The 21,044-nt window shown below is 39.1% G+C and overlaps 1 protein-coding gene across 6 annotated transcripts in view; it reads left to right on the top strand.

Moving 5' to 3' along the window:
- Window positions 1–21,044, top strand: part of LDLRAD4 (low density lipoprotein receptor class A domain containing 4) — a 293,336-nt gene that overhangs the window by 67,569 nt on the left and 204,723 nt on the right. Inside the window, exon 5 of one of the 6 annotated variants that reach the window (XM_075494316.1) lies at window positions 8,990–9,138. The exons of the other annotated variants lie outside the window; for them this stretch is intronic. The gene's annotated coding sequence lies outside the window, so the exon portion shown is untranslated. The remainder of the gene's footprint in view (window positions 1–8,989; window positions 9,139–21,044) is intronic. 6 annotated transcript variants of the gene reach the window in all.

Below are 21,044 nucleotides of genomic sequence, written 5' to 3'. Positions count from 1 at the left end.
TATTGGTACCTATTTTTCCTGTTGATCTCTGTAGCTACCTGACATGTCATATGATGTCTTTCAGCTTTTTCCTATTTCAGTGACTACAAGACGCTTGTGGTTTTGTGCTTGCAGCCATTCAAGCTATCAGCTTTTTTGACAGCAATTATTCTAAATCCACTTCAAACGAGGACGAAGTTGCTCGCAGCTTTGTCCAATTCAGTATGCAGGAATTCTCTTAAATTCCTACTGGGCTTAGAAAACGATGAACTGGATGGTGGCATGTGTTTGATCTTTCTGTTTTCACTTTAGTTACTAAGTGTTATTTTTTTTCCCAGCATTTCCCCAAAATGTTTTCCAATCCTGTTTTCCCATGAGGTTGGTGATGTCCTGTTCTTAGTATCTGTCTGTCTTTAGCTCTGACTTGAGCTGCTGGATGAATAACTGCTGAACTGAGAACACTGCAGACACAGCTTGGAGAAAATACCATTAATTTTTACAGTGCAGTCTCTTTCCCTTTGATAAAATCATGATGAATTTCACTGGGTGTATAATAAGAGGTATATTATTTGATTAGTCGTTGTCTTTTTTTTTTTTTTTTCCCCCTCCTTTAAAGAAAGAGCCTGGAAAGTAGCATAGTAGTAGGGGGGAAACACAGTACAGTTACAAATATTCCCTGTTTTCCTTTAGACTGCGTCAGTTTGTCACATATATGGAGCTTGAAGGTCATCAGGTACAAACCTGCTGCTCAGATATGGACTGGAATTTGGCTTTGTTATATTCAAACCTGGAAGAAGTGGTGTACCTTCCACTGAAGTGCCCATTTATAGTGCAAGCTAACCTTAATTTAGTACTACTTTGGCTAGGCAGCTTTCTGTAGGCAAAATGACTGCGATGTTAGTAGTGGAAGAGAATGCGTGTTGAAGAACTGAAGAAAAAAAGCTAATAATTTCCTGCGCCTGGCCTCAGAGAAACCTCTTCCTTCCCCCAAGCCAACCATGATAAAATACCATAAATTTTCTCCACATGTTCTAGCTGTGCTCAAGCAGACGCTACGAAAGATTTGAAGCTGTAACAAGATACCTTTCGTCCTGAAGAGTGGGACTGAATTTCACCTTGTTCTTTTCTGAATGTTTTCTTTTGGCTAGACATTTGAGTTGTATTTGTTTTATTTTTTTTTCCACAGGATATCTGCTAGTGAAGGGTAACGTTGCTGGATGTACATTTCAGCATTTAATTTTTTGGCTCAATGACCCATAGCTCCTTTTGTTGATGTTTTGGGGAGGGAATAGATCAGTGTTAGTGGCATGTCTTATATATGAGATAAAACTTCTTCATCAGTTAGTGCTAAACCCTAAAGAGAAAGATGCAGAACAAAGAAGATGGAACATTAACTTGCAATATTTATTTTGAAATTGATGTATGCAGGATAAAGTTTGTTTCTCCATGTAACATTAGCCAAAATTTTATAATGTAAACATGATTCCTTATGGCTGCAGAATTGAGTAAAATGTATCATACTATGATATGGTCATAGGAATGCCTTTTAAGAAAAGTTGGGTTTTATAATAGGAGGCTTGGTTATAAAAATGTTAAACTAAATAGCTAAATTCTTAGTGTGAGTCCTTTGGGAAGTGCTGTTACACTTGGGATACAGTCAGTTCAGTCTGATTGCCTCTGTTTGTAAGATGAAATTCTTCTGGCTTGCTTAGCATCTACTATTTAAAAAAAACCTCTTGGGTTCCTACTAACGCATATCCTTGAAAAAGTCACATCCAGATCGGGAAGAGTGGGTTTCAGAATTGTAATCGCCAAAGCAAATTCTTTAGCTTAATATTTTAAAGGTGAAGAATCCCTCTTGCCCTTCGTTTTTAAAGCAGTGAGCTATGTTGTGTCTTACAGCTGACAAAAATGTGCCAATGAAGACGAAACCGATCTTTCCTCAGGAGTGCCTTCAGTGTGTTTCAGAAACTGGTGAAGCCAAATGGACATTTGCAAAAGTACCCAGGAACGAGGGCTTGAGGGTGGCTTGTAGCCCAAATTTCTGCTCATTTGCTATGTTTAATAAAATAGGAAAGACAAAAACCGTTTTTTCATTACTAAAATTTGAAAAATCTATTTTGAAGCAGCTTGCAATGTTTTTAATAATAATGAGCTAGGTCTGTGTCTAGTTTTACACCCCAAGCTCCTGTGCTACAGAATGGTTTGAAGTAACTGTAGATTGCTGCTTGCGATTTGAGCCCTCCTACCTTGTTGGCAAGATGACCTTGGAAGTGCAATGGGGGAATCCCCTGCTCAGACGACCAGGATTTCACTGACCACCAGAAACATCGAGTGCAAAACTGGTCGGCGATTAAGGAGGAAAAATTTATTACAGAGTGCTCTGCCATCTTTCTGCGTGACCTCAGATCAGTTCATCGGCTCTTCCTTTTGCTGGGTGGTGTCTGTGTGCGAAGGGTTATGTTACTCTTTGGACCAGATTCCCTCCCTTTGTATACCTGTGCTGACTGACTTCACCGGGGTTATTTCTGGTGGGTACAGATGTAAGATGAGAAGCAGGGTTTCTGTTTACATTGTCAAATACGTTTGATTTCTTTTTAAACTTCAGCATTCAGCTTGTATGTAGAATATAGACCGGTATTTTCTTAATGTGCAAGGTAAGAAGGAAAAAGTTAAGATGATGAACTCTTCAGAATATAAGGCTACGAGCAGGTCAAAGATTAAAGTACTAATAGTTAAGCTGCTCTGGAAATTAGTGTCTTCAGTATATGGTGCTAGTTTTACGTGCTGATGAATTTTGGATATGCAGAGGAGCTCCTGGTTGTCAGTGAGAATGTCAATAAAGTTGTTTCACACTTGGAGTCCGTCCTACAAGGAGAGGCCATTGCAGTCCGCAGTGTTCCTCCTCTGGATATGCTAATGCACTCTGAAAGTGCACATCATGCCTGGATGGGCCCTGCTGATAAAATACCGCCTGGAGATGTCACAAAGTGCTAATGTGTCAAAGCGCCCACAAGCAGAGGGTGAATAATACGGCTTTCGAAAGGTCACGTCTGTTGAAGTTAGCTAGTGCGCCCTTCTCGCGTGGGGCTGGAGTCCACTCTGAAAAGTTCTGTTGTTGTTTGTAATCTCAAAATGCACGGTTTAATGGGTAAAATCAGTAGGGCTGATAAAGTGTCTTAATTTAGACAGCCGGAAAGAAAAGCAAGCATTAAAAGCTTTAAAGCCTTAAAGCTGGCTCTTCTGAGTTAATATGGCTATCTGATTTCAAGTCTTGCCTACTGCAGTATTCCCCAAAATGTGTTACCTGCTCTGGGAATGGCCTTATTCTCTTTTCCAATCTTCCTTTGTTTCTTTACCTTCTAATGAGAAAAATGCTTCCACTTCTTGGAACAATTGCTGGTAGTTACATACGACCGTTTGCCAAGCAAAGTTAATAGTTATTCTCGCTAGTGGAAGGACATTTTTAAGTAATAAAAAAATACAACTATAAACTTATATTTATTTTTTCCACCTTATGTTTTGCAGCAACGTTCATCTCTTTCCTCCTATTTAAAACCTTATGCCTTTTTTCATCTTAGGCTTTTAATATTTAATGTAATTCATTAAATATTGTGAGTGTAGTGTATCATTTGTATACGTAACATTAAATAATAAAGGATGTGCAACTAAAGTATAATTTGAAGTAGCTTACCTATTGTTATGCTCTTGCAATTTTATTTTCGACCTGGTTACGCTTAAACACTTCTCATAAAACATGTATATGTAAAACTTACACGTGTTAATATAGCTAAAAACAATTCTTCAAATGACTTTTAGCAGTAACACAAAATATCAGACTTGTCAACTATTTTTAGTGTCTTGCTGGACATTTGTATTCATAGATAACCTCGTGTCCTGGACCTACTTGTTTATAAAGTATGTGTCCGTCGTGGACATGCAGACTGTTTTCATTTCAAACTTACATTTCTAAGTTCTAGATAATTTGGCTGTGCATTTTTTCTACTGTGAGGAAGAGACATTTCCTATTTAGTGAGGAAAAGGTTTATCTCATCACCACAGTTATGGGACTGCAGGCTGAAGCAAAGCTCTGCGAAGAGGAAATGCTCTTCCTCCTTTTGTTTCCTTTTTTGGTTCTTCCTGAAGAACTGTTCCTTGACCCACTTGGTTAGTTTAGAAGTTGTGGTTCACCTGAATGGTCTGTTCTCTAAATTTTTGCTTAAAAAGGAAAAGCATTTTGAGTCCGCTTTTATGAGTATATTTAAGTAATGTTCGTTCTTCTGTTCGACGAGTGTTTTCATTGCTAGACTTTTAAAGGCTACATGAGAGTTCATCTTTCAAGCATGTACTTCGCCGGTTGTTTCTATGCACCGTGGTTGTTGCTTATTTAAGTTAGGAAAGCCATTGTCCAGGGTCACTAGGTTTCATTTGGCTTTGTGTTTTCCATTCCTGATATCTCTTGAACACTGGTAGGTTGGATCATTCCAAGTTTGGCATCTTAAGTTTGCATTTTCTTGTCTGCTTCTCTTTGAGGCACCATTTGTGGTCGCTGCTGCTGCTTCGCTGTTGAAGGTAAGTTTATTCTCAAACGCTCACAAAGAAGGTACCAGCTGATTTAGCTACCATGCAAACTGCAAGGCACCTGACTTCCTACACGACAGTCCTTCTTTGTATTTGTAAATAAAATGTAGGTATCTCCCTTCCTATCTTTATAGCACGGTTATGTTAGGTCTATGCTATGCAAGGTCATTCCTATGGTATTTGTCTAGTTTCAGCTGCCAAATGCTGTTTCCGAGGCACTTGGGTGCTTGCTTAGTGCTTTGTGCTCTGTCTTTGAAGTCTCCTGTTGTTAGAAAACCCAGTGGAAGAGCAGCCAGCATCTCCAGTGCTCTATTTCCCACTGCTCTGGAATGCCTGTTCCCTGGCATTTGCGGGGAGCTATGCTGGATGAGGGCTTGGGCCTCATCCAGCGTCAACCCTTCTGAAGGGTTGAGAGTCTGAAGGCAAGGGAAAGGCTTGATTTTTTTGTGAGCTTATTTGCATGTATAAGCATACAACTGAAAAATTAAATAGAACCAAAACCCCTTCTTCTCCTAAGCTTTGATATTGTAGTCCAGTCCTCATGGAGTGCACTGAGGCACAAAGAGGGATAATTCACATTAGTCGTTGCTTGGTACACCAAGAATGGTGTCTCACAAGTGACTATGTTTGACCGTAGCTATTCATCACCTCGAAATTTGGTAAACATGACATTTTAAAATGTTTACAAATTTAGAACACTAACAAAACAAAACCTGACATTAGTTTATAGTAAAAGTAAATAAAATATCTTACTAGCAGTATCCAGTGTGACTAGGTTTAATAATATGGTTTTTTCTGAAATTCTTGTTAAATCCTGCATTGGAAAACACAATAAACTTAACGATGTGTCCGATGCCAGAAAAACTATGCCACTTCTTTTCACTTGCTGGGGTTTTTGAAGAAAGCTATCTACCAGGAGAATAAATTCTATTTAAAAAAAAAAACCTTACAAAAGTAGTACAGACTTGATAACAGTCAGGACAAAGATGCTGAAAATGGTTTGAATTTACAGAAATAAATTGCAAACAAAATCTGAGGTAGTGTGGGTATATATGTGGTAAAGTTATCACGATGGTTGTACATTTGACTAGCAAGATAGCACGTCCAGAAAGGAATATATTTGGGTGTACTGAAAGTAGGACACTTCTACCTAACGTACGCCATTTGGTCAGCTTAAATGTACTCCAGGAAAACTTTACTGTCACAGTAACTGACTGATCCAAGTTCTTAATTACTTTCCCATATTATCGAGCTAAGCTATTTGATTCTTTACCTACATGTGGGGTTTTTTCCTGCATTTCAGCAGCTTCCGCTTTTCATTCCAGTGTTTTGGTAATTCAGCAAAGATTGTGTGTACACCTGGTAAATTATCTTCCCTCTTCTCTAAGCATTATGATTGGGAGTTATTAGGGAAATGCAGTACGTCTCTCTTTGCTTTTGTTAAACAAAAGCTAACCTCAGTATTAACTCTTCCAGACATTTTCCTCAGTTACCCACAGAAAACATCTTCAGTAATTTTTTTCTAGTAATGCAAGCTGGGGGCATGGATGGGCAGGAGGTGAGAGAATAACGTTCCATTTTATATTCAGGTTTATAGTCATGCACAAGTAACACATGAATGATTTTTTAATGAATGGGTAAGCAATTGCCAGCGTACAATGTGCTGATAGCTTGTTAATTATCAGTTATACATCTTCTAAAGAAAACCTCATGATAATTGATAGCCACTCTTTTGTTTATATTCATTAATAACATAAAATTAATCTAGTCTGCAGTGGGTATAGAAAGTGATAATCTATATTAATCAATTATAAATGAAACCTTAATATTCGGTAAATCTGACAGTGATCACCAGAAATAATTTCTAAAAAGAACATCTTTTTGAGTGCTAGTTTTTTCCTAAATGTTACTATTGGGAATTGACTGATGTTAAAGATACTCAGCATTTTTACCTTATTCTTACTGGGGTTTGCACTGCTTTATTTTTTTTTTCCTTCTTAGCTAAAGGGTAAACTTCTCTGCTAGGTTTTTGGGTGGAGAGGATGGACAAGATTGGGGTGGTGGTGGAAGGAAAAATAGGATTAAAACATAATTTTGAGAAAGTATTTTATTTCTAGACTGAACGTTATTTTGTCTCATACATTAAGCTGCTGCACCTGCTTTCCCCATCCCTGTGCTTCCTGGAGGGCTCCGCTCGAGGCCAAGGCGAGACCTCCCTGACCACCTTCACCATTGACCTCTGAGCTACCACTTGTGCCTAGAGGTTCAAACACCTAGAGGTGTCCGGCCTATGGAAGGTTGTATTTGTCCCGTCACAGGTTTCTTCCAGCTTCCTTGCTTTCTTAGGTGTGGGAAAAATTCTGGTAACATGTAGATAGTGGCAAGTGATGGATTTAAGTGTGTAACTCATAAGTAGCAGGAGGAGTGTGATGATGCTGCATAAGGCCACGAAGGAGATTTCCTGGGTTACGGAGGCACAGATTCTTTGAATTGAAAGGAGCCTGCACCTCAGCAGAGCGCGCTAAGGACTGGGTTTTTTTAATCAAAGGAAAAAAAAAAGTTACTTTTGCATTTGTGAAGGAGCTTATTAAGAGCAAAATGATTGTGCCTGTATCTTGCAGGCGCTGCTGCTGTGGTGGCAGAACCTGCAATGAAGACAAGGCTTCTCTGCTTTGATGATGGTTTGTACTTGACTGTCTAGCAATTAATGCTTTTATAAGAGGAGCATGATGGTGGCTTCTGAAGGATCCAATGAAGGTGTTTATTGCTGATCTAAAAATTAAAGAAAAGGAGACACTTTGAAAGAAAGTAAATGACTGTTACAGTTGGTCAGACCTTATATTGGCTGTTTTGCAGCTCTGATGTCATGTAAGAAATTAAGTTGGAAAAGAAGTAAACTTGAAAGGAAACCTTAATATTTAGCCTACAATATAAACAAACATTTCAATCTGTGTTCTTACGAGCTTCCATCCTGTTTCTCATGCATGAAGTACTCCTCCTGTTTTCCTTCACCTCTTCCCTTGAGTGGTGTTTTTGGTGGGCACGCCTGTGCAACACGTCAGAGCAAAGATGTAGCCCGCAAGAGTCAAAAGAAGAGTCATGACAGGGTAACACGAAGAGCAGGAGAGCAGCAGAGCTTGGGGCCCAGCTTGTGCTCCTGGATTTTAGTGGGGTTTTTTGACAGGTACAGTTCCCTTGCGTCTCCTGTGCAGTGTGTTTCCACACCTTCCCTTCTGTGCCTGTGATGGAGAAGTGAGTTGATGCGCGTCTTCCCACTGTTTCAAGATGCACCTTATGAGTAAGGAAGGGCAAGGAGAAAAATGTGCCGCTTTTTGTCAGCTTTTGGTGCCGTTTTCGTGCTGCTTGACTTGGGGATCGAAGTGGTTTAAAGATCTCTCTGATGATGATACACTAATATATTAAAAAGGAATGTCCTCGTATCTCCTTTGAATTCAAGGGTTGTGCTTGATTTGTTTGCTGTAGTTGTAAGCTCTGTGGGGTAATGACCTTTCTTCTGTGGTTTGTAAAGCACTGTGTTTACTGATGGTGTTCTGCAAATTGCTGTAAAAAATAATATGGGGAGTAATGTAGCAGCACTTACCTCTTCTATTCTTTTTCTCTCTCCAATGTAATAAAATGATACAATTATAATTGAAGAAGATACTGGGCTAATGTAGTCTAAATGCTGTTGTTTTCAAGGAACTGGAAGCCATTTATCAACTATTTAGAGTAAAATATCTTTTTTGATTCTGTGAAGATGGATATGTCAAAGTTTGGTTTGAAAAATTCTGCTTTTATGTAGTTATTAACTTAATTTTGAGGATGTTTAAAAATATGTAGTTAACATGTCTGTAGAGACCAGGAATGTTTCAGGCACATGCTCTTTGAAAGCTCTGTCATAGTTTGGTTTGCTTCAGATATTTCTGAACACAGGAACCAAAATTAGCTTGATTGCAAGTACATAAAGAAGAAAATTTTTAAAAATTTGATCCAAGTTTAGTCATGTCTTTTAAAAAAATGCTGAAAACAAAGGTATTTTTCCCATTTTGAAACTTAGATATTAGTTTTCACAGTGTTTTCTGCGATATTTAGTGTTTTTTAAGGCTTCAAATTGCAGACTCAGTTGATTATATGATATATTTAGTTTTCACTGGGAAGGTGGGATGTGTACAGCCCTGCTGATTCAGAGAAAAGCTGGAAAATGCTTCTGAGGCACCCTGATTCATTTTTATTATTTTTTTAAGTGTCACGATTTTGGGAATTGCAACCTGTGCCTTTTAAAAGATTGAGTTTTGCGATACACGGAGTACCACGTATTGAACAGAGACTAATATTGAATGTCGGCTGCTGTTCTGTAGTAATGAATCCGCTTATGAGTGACTGCAGAAAGTTTAAAGGTTATTATCTTGTGTTTGTTTACTTTGTAAAGATAAGATTTCAGAGAAAATCGAAGGGCACTGTCTGGAATTCCCAGTCACTGCAGTTCCGTGGAGAGCATCGATCCCTTCCTAGAGGTTGCCGGGGACTCATTATCTGCCTGTTCATTGTAGGCTGCCGATGAAATCTCCAATATTTCAGGTTTGCGATTCTTTTATTGTTGTTTTGGCAGTTTGTCAAAATTAAATGGCTTAACCAAATCAATATGCTGTCTTGCTCGTTAACATCTGCATTTCACATGTCCAGATTCTTTTCATTTTGAACGTAGTCAGAACGGAATGAGCCACGATGATGACAAAAAGAGCCTTTTTGGCCTCCGAAGCTCTTAGACCGTAAGGAAACTTTCCGGAAAATAAACTCTTCTCTCAGTTATGCAGTCACAGCTTCCACCGAGATCAGTGATAATTGCACGCATGTGCCCGTGGGTAGGAATCTGTTGCTAAAGAGTAGATGCAGCAAGGTCAGAGACAGAATATAAACTACGATGATCATGAACTTTACTTAATTTAGAACAGCAATTTGTGTATTTGGCTGTGTTTATTGGTGAGACAATTAATTGCATAGTTAAGAATAAATAAACTACTTCCTCTCTGTTGTGATGGCCTCTCTTTCCATGGCGTGACTAAGCTTTTCTCACCAATTTAAGTTGTGGCGATATGTGGCTTTAGATACATGTTTATCATTAGCTAAAATAACACAGCTGTTAAGAAAAGGTTTATTGCCATACTTGTTCTGCATGCTAAGCACATTCTGTGTGCATGTCAAACAAAATGCCAATTTAATAGGCCCCCTCAGAGTTTCCGAAGGAGTGATGATGAAAGTTTGGCAAGTTTACTTGCGCCGTTCTGTATAAAATCTGCACGGCCATTATCTACCAGACACTTGCAATATGAAAAATGCCAATGGTGTTTTTACATTCCTAAGAGTCTAATAAGCGGCACATGTCAAAACTGTAAACTTGAATTATCTTAAGCCTGTATGAATATGGGAATACAGTTTTCTTATTCATATGGAGCTATTCCTAATCTTAATAACAAATAAATAGCATTGGAAATATTTAAATACAGTACATGTATTTTAACACTTCAGTGGCATGCAGTGGGGTGGGCAAGGGTACGTGTTTTGGAAATGCCCTCCTGTGAGCGGCCCAGGCTGCGAGCCGCAGAGACTTGAGAGGTACGCTGCCTGTTAGAGCTCGGCCACGTGCTGCCGGTGCTTGCTTTAGGTTTGACTCCAGTCACTCTTGGAACTAGCAAAATCTAGTACAGGGATTTAGTCATCATTTGTTCTACTAAGAAATAACGTGGAGCTGAAAAATGCAGTTAGTCCTTGGTTTACTTTGTTGCAATTGAAAATAATTTCATGCCTTTTTTTAATCACAAATGTTGTTCTGTAAGAGCTTGAATCCTGCTGTTCTGGGTCCAGTATCACTAATGCTAAGCATAAAAACCAAACCAAAACAAAAACGCCAACTTTTTTTTTTAAATCAGATCATGAAACATAAAACCAATGTACTTTTGCTTCTCTTTACTTTTTTCTGTTCCTTGGACAATTGGAATTCAAGTTTTTCTGCCTTCCTCTGTCACCATGCTGAATATTTTTGTAACCTGTAAGCTGTGTTTTAGTACCCAGAGCTATTTGTACCATTTCTGAATGACCATTGATTTAGTCAAATTACTGTCTTAATTGAGAAGTCATGCTACAAGGGAAAATACAAAATCCTTATTAAAATTAGGAGTGATTAATTTGGTCTCAATTTGTTTTGAGCAGAAATGTAAAGGGAAGTAAATAAAAGGAAAATGGCTTGGTTTAGACACATCTGTCTACATCCTTACCTGATGCCCCAATAATAAATACAGCAGGTTGGCAAATCCAAGTTGTCAGATGTATTGTACAGTGGTGAAAAGCTGTCTGTCTGTTGCAGAATAGATGGAGCCCAGTGCAAATGGTCAGGACGATACCCTACTTCTGTTTCTGCTGTCAGTTTACTTTTTGCTTTATTTAACTATCCATCCTCTCCAGCCACGCTGGTGTAGGAGCTTTTCACCAAATAAAAATTTCCTCTTTCCAGGCAACATCTAAAGTATTTAATAATACACTTTATAATTTCCCTTTTTACCTCACATCAGATGGCAATTTGAAGAGCTCAGGCTGAGGGAAAGGGAAATTCAGGCTAACATTTTTCACAGAGTCTATTTTGGGCATCAGCTCTGGGTGCCAAGCTTCAGAGGGAGGCTTTGACTTAAAGAGAAATCCTGTGCTCTTACCTCGTGCTCACTCAGGTTTGAACTACGGGATTCAGCACCTCTGTCAGGCTTTAAATGTTTGAGACCGAGTACCCCAATTTAGTTACTCTGTTTGATAAACTGACTTATATAGGCTGCCAGAGGTCAAATGAACCCACCCCGAATCAGGCAAGGAAAAGAGCTGTCTGAGTGCCCAGTCCTGTGCTTAGCTCTCAAGACTGTCTTCTTGGGCATCTCAGCAAATCTCTTCTTTAATGACAAGCCAGGAAATCTTTTAACCACACCTGAACTAAACATTTCTGTCCCCCTTTTTAATGCCTTCCAGACTAATAGTAATCTTAAATAGTGGTTTTCATATTTGAGTTACCTAGATTTGCTGCCTTTCTTTTTTTGCCTTGTTTATTCAATCCAAGTTAGTATGTGAAAAATAAAGAGTAAATTGTGGAGTATTTTCAAAATATGGAGTACTTACAAAATAGGGATAATTTTGTCGCCACAATGACATGTTTATGCTGATGAATCTCCACTGTAATCAATTAAGTTTTTCTATCATAAGTGAGGCATAACTTGATCAGGATTACTGAGTTCACAGGATAGCCAATATACTTTCAGGATACACCCATGAAGTATATGATACCTCCACGAAGCCAAATGTGAATGTTTCCATTACGAGGTAATGGAGAGCGATGACAGATCAGCATGCTTCATTTTGATATTTTTTCTCTGTTGATCCCTGATCAGATAATTGCTCAACAAAGTTGCAATACCAGCAAAAAAGAGCTATGTTATTCTCAAGGGAAAGGTAGCTTATTGATATTTCAAATGTCAATCCTCCAGATGTATGAAACTAGTTTTCTTTACGTACAACACTTCTGCTAGCAGTTAGGAGGAATTAACTACCTCCCAACCCGCCCTGGAAATGAATGATGTCAGTCTGCCTAAGCACAGCAGCCAAATGATGCAAAACCTCTCCCTTTACCCAGTTTTGTTCTCCCATCCCTACTCTAAACGTTACCAGGATTTGTGTGCTCATTGTAAAGATTTTCTTTGAAAATGCAGTAATACGACTTAAGCACAGTTGGAAATAGGTTAATTTGTTTTCAATTACTAGCTGCTTTTCCATTCACACGGGACTAAAATCTTTGCTCCTGATAAGTTACAACTGAAAATTAGTTGGGCTGGCGATGGCCTAATAAAAAAAAAAAAAAATTAACTTCAAATTACTGGATTTAGCCAAGTTGGGATGACAGTGTCATGTTAAGGCCACAGTGAAACAGCCTTGTTTAAGCAGCTGCAGGAAGCTTGCACTTTCCTCTAGTGTGTCTCAGCTTTAAAATCTTTGTATTTGTTTGCTGGCAGCTTTTTGTGTGTCGTAGTAATGATAAGCAAACCTGACCTGGGAAGTGGGGACATTACTAACAAATAAATACCGAGATTAAAAGAAAAAAGCATGGTTTATACTTGTTTAACTAATGGGTATGTGACTGTGTGTTGTATTGTAAGCTTGAATTCTGACAGCAAGTAACAGTCAAGTACAGTTGCGTTATTGTAGTCTGAAAATGTGAAATGTGGGTGCTTTTAGTTACCTGGCAGTGTTGTGTTTTGATGAAGAAACCAGTTGTTTGCTCTTGCTGTTTGCGGCAGGAATAGAGAGCTGATGTCTTAGCAGGGAGAAAAATAACTGGAGGAAATGTTGGATGGAAAAATATTTTAAGTATTGCTGTATGTGGTAGCATGAATGTTTGAGGTCAGTATTATTCAAGCAGTTGGCTGGTTAGATGCTGGCCGTGATGTTTTTCTGCTAACAAAGAACTTCTCGTGAAACCCTTTAATCGCATCAGCCCCAGGTATCCTCACGTTTTCTGTGGAGAGGTATTTACAAAGATGAATGCTTTAAGGCTGCCTTTAAGAAGACCTTTCACAGCCAAGAAATGCATACTTGCTGGTGGATATCATCACGTGCATGTATTTCTATGCCACTTTTACATGAATATTAGTGATTTTCCCTTTTCGCCAGTAACGGTGTTGCAAAGTTATAGGCAGCCAGTTGTATATTGGCATTGAGCACATTTCTCTAAAACAGACTTAGATAGGAGAAAAGTCTTAATTTTGTCTGGGAAAGGAAAAAGGTCTCTTCTGCGGAACATTGTGATTCATCTCGCTCCGCTCAGCCAGCCAGCCAGCAGGAAGCTGCTGAGCTGCTGAAACTTTTCTTCATAAGCTTTCAGCTCCGAAAAATACTTTTCTGCTCCTTGACTGGGGTCTTGTTCTTAGTCATCGGAGCCCCACGCACCTCGGCCATGTGTGTAAGAGCACATCTTATTGCTGGGGGAAAAACTAGCTGAAACATAGGTTTTGTTTAAGCGCTGGGAAGTCGTTAGTCATTCTTACCACCTCTGACTGCAAAGTGTCATACAGTGGTATCCATTTCTTTTGAAAACTCTCTCCCTTGCTTATAAGTCTCCCCTGTTGACTTACAGTGAAAAGCAGCTGTTGAAGACGCCAAAGATTTTTGTCCTCTGGTAGCCTGGTGTCAGTTCAAGGAGGAGACGATCTTTTCAGCAGGTGAAAGAGGCTACTAAAAGCTTATGGGGTTTTTGTGCTTGGTAGCTTCTTCTGCCAGGGTCACGGAAGGTTTTCTTCCTGCATTTCAGCTGAGGAAAGCTGAAGAATAAGTGGGTTTGTGCATGTGCATTTAGAGATGACTTATGAGAAACCTAAGGTAAAAAATGAAAAAAATTACTAGGAGGGCCATGTGATCTCTCTGTGGGTCAGCATACAATGGCCGTAAGCCCCAGGATTTTCATTTCAACACTAGGCAGCACCTAATAACACGTTACAACATCATGCGGCCCTGGGGTATGGAGTCAGTATTAGAGCCGTAGCTGTCTGTGGTATTTATTGTCCTGCTTTCTGTTGCTAGTTAAGAAATACATCAACTGCATCACTGCCTGATCGTGCTCGGTACAGCCTACCTGTAGATGGTCTCTGTTTCTTCAGTAGGTAGGAGTACACCAGCTGCTTTGGGCAGTCCTGAGATAACTTTTATTAACATAATGTCTCAATTAGCCCTTTGTATGGATTCTCAAAACAGCTGCTTTCATGACATGGACTTCATCTGAAGTGAATGTCTTTGCAGAGTTGATGTCGCATGGGAACAAGGGCCATTCTGATGCTTCACTTGTCCTCTCATGCTGGTTAAAGCAGCTTGTGTGGTTTAGAGAAACTCAAATATGAGGCAAATCTTTAATGGGCACACGAAGATGTTGAGCCAATGTTTTGTGATAAAGATGTGTCAGGTGGCTCAATTCTCATTAGTTTCTAATCGATGCAGTTCTTAATGAGCGCATCTGAAGCTGGGCAGCCTGTGGCTCAGATCTTGGTGCTGGTCTTTCGTGGGCCTAGGGGGAAGGGAGGATATGGGCGTATGGCACCTGGGTGGATGTAGTTATAGGGAACTGTAATCTCAGACACTCCTCAGTGAGAGAAGAAGCAACAAGACTTCTCGGGGTTTATGATCTCCATATGTCGGCTCTGACAAGAATGCCACAAGCTGTCTTCTATTTTTGGTCACTCCTTAAATTAGTAAGGAAATCATTGACCCTTGGGCTTTACCTAGTAACAGTGAACGCTTGAAGTCTTCCATTTGATGTTTGAAAGCCTGACACGGGGACCTTCTCAGGATTTATGTTCTGCTTCAAGTTTCTATTATTTCAGTGGTGACCCTGAAAAACCATCATTTTATAAGCAGAGAGCAGACACCTGCTCCACATCTGTTCCTTCTGTTCATCTGCCTTCTGAAGCTCTTCTCATGTTGTTACAGTTATCCATCTTTTGTGTTCCTTGCCAAAAAGTTTGTGGTTCTCAGTTGTCATTTGGGGAGACAAAAGGATAGCGAGAAATCTCCTGTGACTAGCAAAGTAGTGTTAGTTGTGGCTTTTGATGGTATTACTTCTACTGCAGAGCATCTTACAGCCTCAGGCATTTGGATAATTTTGACTTCTCTCCTGAGCTCTCCAACCATTTTTCTATTCTGCTGGAGCATCAGAGAGGCAGATGGGCAAGGTCTGTTTTAGCTGCAATATATGAAACAGAAATGTATTTTTGGCCTTCTTCCTTGCCCCCTACTACAGTAGCTTTAATATCAGAAAGAGAAAAATAGTAACATTTTCAGGGGATTCAGTGCTTATAATTTTCTTTGCAAAATGTTTATTGAAAGTATCAAAGATTCAAACAATTATCTTTGGTGTCCTAAGTGTATCTTTGAAATTTAACTTCAAAAGTGATTTTGTTGGGATTCATTGCTTTGTAATCCATAATCCAGTTGAAAATCTAGTAGCGCTTATCTGTGTGGAAAGCAGAAAGTCTTTTCTGACTTTGTGGTGAGTGACGCAAACCACCGTCATGTTTTCTAAATCAAGTGTCTTGAGACTTCAGTTCGTCTATAGTTCTCTCTGACTGACCTTAGCCCTGGGCCTTTAATGGGCGTTAGATGGAGGTTTCATGCATCTGAAGGATGTGTAAAACTGAGCTGCGTAAAGGTGCTTGTGTTTGTGGGATAGAGCCTGGATTGTTCCAGGTTTGACACAGTAGATGCTCTGCAAGTAACTGCTCTGGTTTGGGACAGCAATTTTTTGCGCAGACATAAATTCAGTGAACAGAGTGCAAGACAGAATCCCACTGAATTGATTCTGCACTTTCAAAAAATACTATTTGATAAAGCATAGATGCTCAGGTAGATAAATTGTCTCAATAAAAAATGATAAGATGAAAAGTATTACTTTTAATGAGATACTGTGCAGCAGTGTCTTTAGTTAACTGGAAGTATGTAGCCTGTATTTCAAATCGAAGAAGTAATGAAGCCAAAGGTAGCGTCCTCTTGTCCATTGGCTGTTGGATGGTAAATATGTCTGAAAGTTGTGATCTTCTGTGATGCCAGGATTATTTAAAAAAAAAAAAAAAGCATCATGTGATTGACCTCTTGTGCCATCATCAGTTTGCCACATGGATCAAAAAATTGCAGGAAATGTTTTTAAAGTGTTCTGGGGTTTGAAAACTTAGAATCGTGGGTGTTGTCTTTCAGATGTCTTTTAGTTTAAAACTAAAAGATGGGACCGTACAAAATGGCAGAGTGAGAGCAGTGGTGTGGTGTTATTTTTCTATTAGCAGAAATGGGAGTGGAAATCTCGTTATTCTGGTAGTTTCTGAATGTTGAAGTTCATCAAACAGTGTCTGCGAGGAGGAGAAGAAAGAAAATTAAATGGGTGCTACAGCCCTCTGTTTCTAGCTCATGTAAGTACAGCAGCCATGAAAAATCCAGATTTCTGGAAAAGAAGGAATGTTTCTTACAAAGAGCCTCTAGTAGCTGAACAAAACATCTGGTAGCCTGTGTAAGGAAGGTTCATTAAACCAGTTTGTTCGTGCTTATCTAAAACAGTCAAGAAGAGTTCAGAACGAACTTACTAATCTTTCTAGAGTTCCTTCCCTTGCATGGGAATACACCCTGAGTCAGACCTGGCCTGCAGTTACGGATATCTTTACTTCGGTAGCTATGACTTCCAGTGACTTCAGTGACCCAAACGACTTCTCCCAAGACAAGATACTCTCTAATTGAAAAGACAGGAGCCAGGCTGAACAGGATTTTACATGTCTGCCACTCCTACCAAAAGCTGCGATAACACAGATGCCCCAGGGTCTGGAGGGTGGGGTTCTTGGACTGTCCCAGAGATTCAAGGATGCCCCTTTATCCATCTGAAAAATTCTTTTTTCCACTTCTTCATGGGCTATTTCTGCTGGTTGTGAGCAAGGCAGTGGAGCATGACAGGGCCACCAAAGGCTGCTCTGATTTCCAGAAGTACTAAGTGCTGCTCCTATGTGTCTGTTTTCCTGAATCATATATTCTAACACCTGGGTGAACTAACTCTTTGTAGTTTTCTGACAGGTAACACTAGTTTTCCTTTGTAGGAAACAGTAGACATTACAGAAATGAGTCACAGTACCATGAATTGTGGTGCTCAACAGCTTTTCAAACATTAGACCTTATATAGTGGAAAGGAAAAAGCCTGGTTCAGAATCTGAAGAGGGAGAGCAGTACCTAAACAGTGATAAGTTAAACAAAAAATTAGGAAAGACAGGTTGGAAGATAAGTGTAGGAAAGGCAGATGAATCACTGAGTTGATGAGAATGACAGACTTGGTGTCATAGCAAATGCCTGCTCCATGGAACAAAAGAATTAACAAGGTAGTAAGTGTTGTAAACACATCTTACATAAGACCTAGTGTTTCGTGTTAAAGAAAGGTTTATTATGATTGCCGTAATGAAATTTGCACGAAGAAGAAAGGGATTTTTGAATAAAAAACTTTGTCCAGTGCTTTAGTGCCACATGAAGAGACTTAATTGAAAAAAATGCATTTAATTTTGGAGTAAGAATTTGACTCATCCTTTGAAAAAAAATTGCTATGGTGATAGCAAATTAAGCGTACAGAGTATTCGGGTTATTTATAAAGTCGAAGAGACAGGTCACTCCAAAGTGTAGAGAATAATAAAGATAAAAATGCTATAACATTAATTTTCCAAGTGTAAGCACTGTAGTGTGTGATAAGAAGGAGCTGCATGATAAGATCAGGCTTTATAAAGCTCTACAGTAACTACTGGAACCAGTAGGAAAGGCTACTGTTTATTGTTAGAGCATTATTAATATATATTAAAATATTGGTTGTTTCCAGGTGGCTGAATCTGTCTTGCATTAGCTGAGACACTTGTTGCAGATTACCAAATTCTGTGAAAGCATAAATAAACAAACCCAATCAGTCAAGATCACTGCATCTCAAAATGTACTTTCTTTGTTTATTTTAACAAGTCTACTTAGTTTTAACTGGGTATGGTCCCAAACTTGAACCCTAGGTCTAAAATCCGTACGAAAAATTTGAATTGGAGTTTGGACTTCACAGATTTTATTTTCTTAAGTTAGAAAACACTTCCAGACTTCTGCCTGTGCTGCATATTTATTCATGAGAAGGTAACAACCCTTTTATATTAGGTGTTATATAAACATGTGTCAAAGACCCAGCATTATTTTTTATTGAGCTGCAAATAACGTGTGCAGTTTGGAGTCAATTTTTTTATTTACCAAGTGCTGCTGGCACGCCGATCCCCAAACTGAATAGGCAAGAGAGGGTCTGCGCTGAGAGGAGCACGCAAGCTTCCAGCAAGGGGAAAAACGGCCAAAAAATACACAGCTGCCTTTTTCCTCTTTGCTTCTCAACCTTCCTGATTGACATAGACTGTGCGTACGAGGTGCCCTCTTTAACAAGTAATTCCTGTAAGGCAAGTATCGTTGTTTGGTGGTACGGTGGGCCAGCAGAGTTTTAAGGAACCCGTAGCCCCTGAAGTGCTGGGAGGAGTCCGCCTGGTTGTCTGCAAGGGCGTTTGACAGCGAGGGCATCCTTCCCGGGGTACTCACTGCTATAAAGCTCTCCCGGTCCTTGGCTTCTGGTGGGAACGTGGGGCTTGTTGACCTTTCATTTTGGGGAGTTGCTATGCTATACTCTAAGCATCTGGAACTCTTCCATAGTCTTCCAGTTAGGACTGATTGCCTTCCTAAGCGGGTTTTGTAAATACAGGTCCTCACCAGCATTGTAGACCTTTTTTTCTTCAAAGAGCAAGTAAAAAGTGCTGAGGCTGCACCTGGAATTTGGAAAAGAGGATTTTAAATCTGATGTAGAATTTACCAGTGGAATTTGGCTTGAAAACCTCAGAATTTGGACCTAATTTGTAGCAAACCCAAACATTACTCAGGAAAGATAGCAGTTCTCAGTACAAATGAATCCAGCTCTTTAGCTGGTTACAGTTTGCCATTTTTTCCTATTTATTGTGGATTCTTTCCCAATCCGGAGTACACTAATGAAATTTATGTGGCTATATAGTGCTTTCCGTACTAATTCTGCAAAGCTAGTTAGGCTTTTCTTTTTTAGCATTATGTTGATGGCATTGATAATGGTAAGTACAAATGAGGAAGCAGATGAGAGTTTTTAAAACATCAGATTAGAGTAATCACCACGTAAACGTGTGATACACTGGAATAATCAGATGGCTTTCCCGTCTGATGGATTTTTCTTGCTGATTGCATTAACCTTTCTTCCAAATGTAGGTGGGATAGCCTGGTGCCTGTCTTGGTAATAATCTTTTATGGTTTTACATGATCAATTACTTGTTAACTTCTTACTCAGAAGCCAGTAATTTGTGATGTTACTCCTTTAAAGGCTGTCTTTGATCTCTTTTTCCAAGAGCAGTTGGCACAATTTTTTGTACTGTCTTTTCAGGTAATACGTTTTTGTAAAAGGCAGTTGGAAAAATTTTGCTGGTTTCCCATTTATCACTTGCGCTGTAGTTGCCAGGAAATTAGATGGGTACTATGGGCTTGTATAATGCTTGAATTTTTTCCTCGGCTTTCTGTCGTATGATGTAGTCTCATATTCAAATACTAAAGAGAGGAAAATAATTTCAAGCTTTTTAACATCACCTTCCTCTTCAGTGGAAGGAGAAAGGGAAAAATCTTCTGCACGCATGGAAGTGAATAGAGAATTTTCAGCACACCAAGTTCATTTTTTCTAATGTTTGCTTTTTAATCCTCAGTGAATGCCTGATTCAGAGTTTAGAGCTGGGGAAAAACTTCTTCTATGCGTGTTACTAAAGATAAATTATATTTCTGTTGCTGGGAAGGAGGTATTCGGTAGCTTGTTAAAAACTGACATTTCCTCTGCCACGTAGATTTGGTTGGTTTGTTTAATAGAGCACTTAAGTGAATTTTTATGCATTGGGATTTTCTCCAACATTGAAGACGATTTTGTTCAATTGGATTTTTAAACATTTGAAAATTGGAATAAGAAAAGCAGCATTGTTTAGGGTCCTGGCTAGGATTTTAAAAACAGGAACAACTCGTAGTGTTCCTTATTAAATTTAATTAATTGCTACTCGTGGGCAATATGGCTGAGTTATTGTTGCAGTGAGACCAATAACTTACAAAATTTAGAGTTCTATATGTTCAGACCTCAGTTAGAGCTTTGGCTAAGAGTAGTTTGATTATTTAATTTAAAAAAAAAGTTCATTATTTCGAAAGGGTATTGAAGAGCATCTCACTCATGGATTTTTAAATGCTTTTGGGGTTTCCATGGCTAAATCTTTGGTAAGAATTTAGTCAGGTTTATTGGCAGTTAAAAAAATCTTTACTATTTGGTACCTGCTTAATGGTGAGATACATGCCATTTATTTGATCTCAGTCTGTTTTCTGTTGCACAGATGTTCACATTACAAAATCATTATTGTCTACCAGTAATCAGCGCTCCTATCAGAAAAGCCAATAGAGGAGTGGGGAACTAAATGGGTGTCTGAAGTCTCATCTTATTCTAGAGATAGTCTTTCCAAATGAGCAATAAAGGGGCCTGCGTGAGGAAACGCATCTTTGCTGCATCCGAGATGTCTGTTCTGCCACTAAAGGGAATACTTCAGCCTGACCGTTCACTCGCTCAGCACCAAGCCTTTATGCACTGAATAATTATTTTTAATGAATAGCACGGGGAGTTAAATCCTTATGACTTAGACTTTCAGGTCACTTGAGAAATAACTGTTTCCATAGTGAACGTGAACTAGTAATTTGTGATAGGAGTTTGAAGTGATGTAGTTGTGCAAACCTGTATTATGGTCAGATGAAATCTGAGCAAACTTTTAAGAAAGATTTGCATTTGATGATGAGAAAATAAAGCTAAAGAGTTCGTTCTGACCTTTGGCTGAAAATTGAAGTGA

Source organism: Mycteria americana, chromosome 2, assembly GCF_035582795.1.
Source record: "Mycteria americana isolate JAX WOST 10 ecotype Jacksonville Zoo and Gardens chromosome 2, USCA_MyAme_1.0, whole genome shotgun sequence".
Lineage (NCBI taxonomy): Eukaryota > Metazoa > Chordata > Aves > Ciconiiformes > Ciconiidae > Mycteria > Mycteria americana.
The sequence above is the reverse complement of the archived record's forward strand: the minus strand, read 5'-3'. Positions and strand labels throughout refer to the sequence as shown.